Genomic DNA, 5,912 nt, shown 5'->3' with positions numbered 1-5,912 from the left:
CAAACGTCGCTCGTTCGGGGACCCGGGGAAGGGAGATCTGGGCTTCACTCGGAAGACGTAGGAAAAGGAAGTCGGACGCAATGGGAAATGGCATCTAACATCCGTGTCAGCATTTTGGATCATTCTACTGACACTGAAAAAAATACAAACATCCTCAGGAAGCTATTACAATTTCCTCCTTTGTTGTTTTCTGCAAAGCGGCTTAAGGAGGCTAGCACTGAAGCAGTTCCAAATGCTATCAGGAGGCTGAATCTCCAAAAAAAATTGCAATGCAGTTTAAGACAACACAACAGCTCTTTTACTGATACACACAGAGGCGCATTTCTTGAACCGTCTTGAACACAGGTGCAAGGATCGTATGGCAATAACTTCCATCAACCCAGCTCTAAAAAAAGGCATCAGAGCTAATTGAGAGGGAGGGTTTCTATCCACAAGGGGAAGCATTTGCCATCCCCAACATTGAGCTGATATTTCCCCAGAATCATCGAAACACACAGTTGGAAGAGGTTCCGAGGGCCATCCAGTCCAACCCTCTGCAATGCAGGGAAATACAACCAAAGCACTCTCAACAGATGGCCATCCAATCGCTGCTCTGCTATACCTATTGCAATGAAGGCAGCGGAATATATTTCAGGATAGACTTGTGCTTTTGGGGAAAACCTTGACCCATTTTGTGTCCCAGCTTTTGTTGGGGGCCCCAATCTGTTTTTTTGGGAACCTCCTGAAATCGGAAGGATAGATATTTGTTTTCGGTTTGGGGCCCTGAAAAATCAGACCATTATGAGAGGGGGTGCCTGGCTGCTCACTGGAGGGAAGGATATTAGAGGCAAAGATGGACTTTGGCCACATCATTGGAAGACAGGAAAGTTTGGAAAAGATCATGATGCTGGGGAAAATGGAAGGAAGAGGGGTCGACCAAGGGCAAGATGGATGGATGGTATCCTTGGTGACTGGCTTGACCTTGAAGGAGCTGGGGTCGACGGTCGACAGGAAGCTCTCACATAGGCTGGTCCATGAGGTCACCAAGAATCAGAAGCGACTGAACAACTAAACAACAACAGCATGGGGGGGGGGCTTTCCATCCACTGGTTTTTCTTCCCCACACACTTTAAGGAGGTTTCTGTTCTTCTTACCTGACACCTGCTCCTACTGTAGAGTAAGAGGCTGCAAGCACTGGCCAGTGTGCACGCTTTCCGAGCCTGCCTGAACCCCACCACATATGCACCATCCTTGGAAAGAAAGTGTGTGTGTGGGGGGGGAGGGGTTGGTGACAGGCCCAGAAAGGATATGCACTTGCCAGTGCCTGCAGCCAAGTGCCTATAACGCTAGAGTAAGAGGCGCTCAGCTGCAGGTGCGTTCCAGGCCTGCCTGCAGGCCTGACACACATGCACTCTCTTTCCAAGGCTGCAGTTCGGCTGCAGACAAAAACAGGCTTCCATGTCGAGCAGATTTCCATGTACGGAGGGGGCTTCCTGTTTTGTGCTCCCAAAGAAACAGAAGACACAAAGGAGACGGCAGAAATTGTAGGACCAAATTCCATTAACATGTCTATTTCAGGACATATCTGCAATGAAATTTTGATTACAATGTAAGATCATAGGATAACAAAGTCAATAGTTGACTAAGGGTGTATCTACATTGTCGAAGGAATGGAGATTGACGCCACTTGACCTGCCATGGCTGAATGCTATGGAATCAGAGGAGCTGTCATTTTACAAGCTCCTCAGCCTTCTCTGCCCAAGAGTGCTGGGTGTCAAACAACAACAACAACAACAACAACAAATAATAGTAATAATAATAATAATAATAATAATAACAACAACAACAACAACAACAATAACAATAATGTGTACACAGACACAGGCAAACATTCAATGCCTTCTTACAATGAAATACAATGAGACACAAATACACAAACAAAGGCAAAGGCTTCTCCTTTCATTTCCAGTTCTGGAGGCGGGGCTCATCAATGCCTTGTTACAATGACATACAATGAGACAAATGCACAGACAAAGGCAAAGGCTTCTCCTTTCCTTTCCGGCTTCTGTTGGCGTTGCTCATCCCTGACTCTGTGGGAAGTGCTCTTCTCCATTTTCAAGCCAAGGAGCATGTGTTGTCGTAGACACCTCCTGGTTGTGTGGCTAACTGCCTTTTCCCAGGGAAGCGGTACCTATTTTTTCTACTCACACTTGCATGTTTTCGAACTGTAAGGTTGGCAGCAGCTAGGGCTAACAACGGGAGCTCACCCCATCCCACAAATTCAAACTGCCAACACTCAGGAAAGCTTATGCTCCCTGTTTTACTGGAGCAAAAATACACATCAGACCCCTCCCAATTTCAGTTGTGGGTTATTCCCACACCTACCATTCTCTCCTTTGCAGATGCCAGCTTTGCCTGCCACAGACCAGCATGCATCTGTTGTCTGCATTCAGCCTTGCTATAGATCAATGTTACCAAGCCTTTCCAGCAGACCAGCTCCATTTGAAGCTGTCATCGCACCGCAATAGCTGCTACTTTATGTGTTCCATAACTTGCGACAGTTTAAGTCACACATCTTACAGTCTAATACGGCCGCAAAAGGGAGAGATACAGTCCCGATGTAGACGCCTGCTCCACTCATCCTCGTAGTGATAAATCCAAAATGATTTCTATCCCAATCCTCACTGATGGGGAAGCTAGTTGTGTTCCTTATATGCCAAGCAATTGCACCAGAGGATCTGGGACTGCTTCAAACAAGACCACGTTTTAGCAGACGAGCAAGTGAGCTTGTGACTCCGTCGCTGATCAATGCCGGATCTTATACTCTCTGGCAGTGAGATACTGTTCAAGGCCACATGGGGTACTCTACATTGCCTTTATTGTCTTTAAATCCACATTGATAGCATTCCTTGAGCCTGACTTCAAGCCAAATTGGAAGCTCCTTCCATAGACCGGAGATTATTTATACTCATCCACATATTGCATGACAGCAACTCCTCGAGAGTAAGATGTGATACATAGTGGTATTTGTCATTCTTGATCCCAGTTAGGAGGGGATTGTGACCAGGATGCATTTGGGCCCCAATTTCTACATTAATAATACATTAATAATAATCCCTGTCAGTGAGCCATGGTTGAAATAGTTGATCATGTCCTGTTATATTGCCTCTATTATAACAATATTTGTTCTCAGGTTACAAAACTGATATTGGAAATGCTCCTGGACAAATCTAATGGCTTTCATATTCCCCTTCTTCTTCTAGAGTTCTCTAAAGCTGTGGTTCCCAACCTTCTTTTGACCAGGGACCCCTTAACCATTTGACCAGGGACCACTTGACCAGGGACCCCTTCACCAGGGACCACTTTGACCAGGGACCACTTTGACCAGGCGCTACTCAACCAAGAACCACTTGACCAGGGACTCCTCAACCAAGGACCACTTGACCAGGGACCATTTGACCAGGGACCACTTGACCAGGGACCACTTTGACCAGGGACCACGTTGACCAGGGATCACGTTGACCAGGGACCACTTGACCAGGGACCACTTTGACCAGGAATCATGTTGACCAGGGATCACGTTGACCAGGGACCACTTGACCAGGGACCACTTGACCAGGGACCACTTTGACCAGGAATCATGTTGACCAGGAATCATGTTGACCAGGGATCACGTTGACCAGGGACCACTTGACCAGGGACCACATGACCAGGGACCATGTTGACCAGGGACCACTCTCCAATATTAGTACCAAAAGGGTTACGAATCAGTTTTTGGTCAACTTTAGATTTGGTTTAGTTATTTGGGGTGCTGATTCAGAAAATTGCATCAGATAGACCACATCAGTTCTAGTTTCTGATACAGAACATAGCCCATCCAGAACATAGCCCATCTGCTCACCCACAGAAAACCATATTTAATGAGCCTCAGCATTATAAGAGGGTTTCGTGAGACCATTCGCTCTTATTGCAACAATGTAGTAACAGTGAGACCATGGACCATATTTTAGTTTTAGTGAACCACTGGTGGTCCATGGACCATAGGTTGGGAACCATTGCTCTAAAAAAAACTGTGTTGACAGTTGCAAAGTTCTGTATGCTAGCATATTCCACGATGAATATCTTGGTCAAATCCCGTCATGTCTTTCATGAAACCTAGTACTGATTTAGAAGCTGGCTGTTGAACTGCCACCCGATGTATATATATCAAAATTGTACTTGCTTGGAGGAGCTTTTTATCATTTTAAGCTTCCATTTCCCACTATATTCTGCTTTTGTTCTTCTATGGCTGATCTATGGTTACAATAAAATTGATAGATACGCAATCAGAGTATGCATAGAAGCAAGAAGCGTGGCTTTCTTGCCTGTCTGGAGGGTTTGGGGTGTCCGGGGTCATCGAGCAACGTTGTCACCTTCTCAAATCAAGCCAACCATCCCAAGAGGCCCTTGGAAGTCTTCCTGAAAGAAAAGACAACATAAATTAACAATGGGTTAAACTCTTGTGCTGCTGAACTGCCGACCTGAAGGTTGGCAGTTCAAATCCATGGGACGGGGTGAACTCCTGCTGTTAGCCCTAGCTCCTGCCAATCTAGCAGTTTGAAAACATCCAAATGGGGGTAAATAAATAGGTGCCGCTTCGGTGGGAAAGGTATAAGACTCTCCAAGCAATCACGCTGGTCACATGACCAGGAGGTGACAACGCAGGCTCCTCAGCTTGGAAATGGAAAAGAGTGCTTCTTCCAGAGCCGGAAATGAAAGGAGAAGCCTTTGCTTTGTTTGTGTATGTGTGTCTCATTGTATTGTAACAAGGCATTGAATGTTTGCCTGTATCTGTTTATATATATGTAATCTCCTCCCCTGTGTCTCCTCGGGAAGAAGGGCAGAATATATATAAAGTATTATTATTATTATTATTATTATTATTATTATTATTATTATTATTATTATTATTATAATAGGAGAAGCCTTTACCTTTGTATGTGTATGTGTGTCTCATTGTATTGTAACAAGGCATTGAATGTTTGCTTGTATCTGTTTACATCGTAATCCACTCTGAGTCCTCACAGGGAGGAGGACGGAATACATATAAATTATTATTATTATTATTATTATTATTATTATTATTATTATTATTATTATTATTATAGGAGAACCCTTTAACATTGTTTGTATATGTGTGTCTCATTGTATTGTAACAAGGCATTGAATGTTTGCTTGTATCTGTTTACATCGTAATCCATTCTGAGTCCTCACAGGGAGGAGGATGGAATACATATAAAGTATTATTATTATTATTATTATTATTATTATTATTATTATTATTATTATTATTATTGAAGGAGAAGCCTTTACCTTTGTTTGTGTATGTGTGTCTCATTGTATTGTAACAAGGCATGGAATGTTTCCCTGTATCTGTTTACATCGTAATCCGCTCTGAGTTCCCTCAGGGAGAAGGGCGGAATACATATAAAGTATTATTGTTGTTGTTGTTGTTATTATTATTATTATTATTATTATTATTATTATTATTATTATTATTATTATTATTATTATTATGAAAGGTGAAGCCTTTGCCTTTGTTTGTGTATGTGTGTCTCATTGTATTGTAACAAGGCATTGAATGTTTGCCTGTATCTGTTTATTAGGCTTGTCCAAATTTTCATTTTGAGTCTAAATTCGGATTTAAATCTGATTGTTCTCGCTTTTTGAATCGAGTTCCAAGACATTGTCCCTGGGCGCAACTGGCAATGTAATTTGAACCATTTTTGGCCCATTCTCTCATTGTGTCTTAATGTTTCGTTAAATTCCCCCTCCCCCAATTTTTTTTTAATATCTATATATTTTTTAAAAAATATTATTTTTTTGTTTCTGCAACCTATCTTGAATGGGAGCCTAGTGCAGCCTAAAATGGCTGCTGCTCCCGGGCCAATCAG

This window comes from Anolis carolinensis, unplaced genomic scaffold, assembly GCF_035594765.1.
Source record: "Anolis carolinensis isolate JA03-04 unplaced genomic scaffold, rAnoCar3.1.pri scaffold_7, whole genome shotgun sequence".
Taxonomy (NCBI): domain Eukaryota; kingdom Metazoa; phylum Chordata; class Lepidosauria; order Squamata; family Dactyloidae; genus Anolis; species Anolis carolinensis.
The sequence above is the reverse complement of the archived record's forward strand: the minus strand, read 5'-3'. Positions refer to the sequence as shown.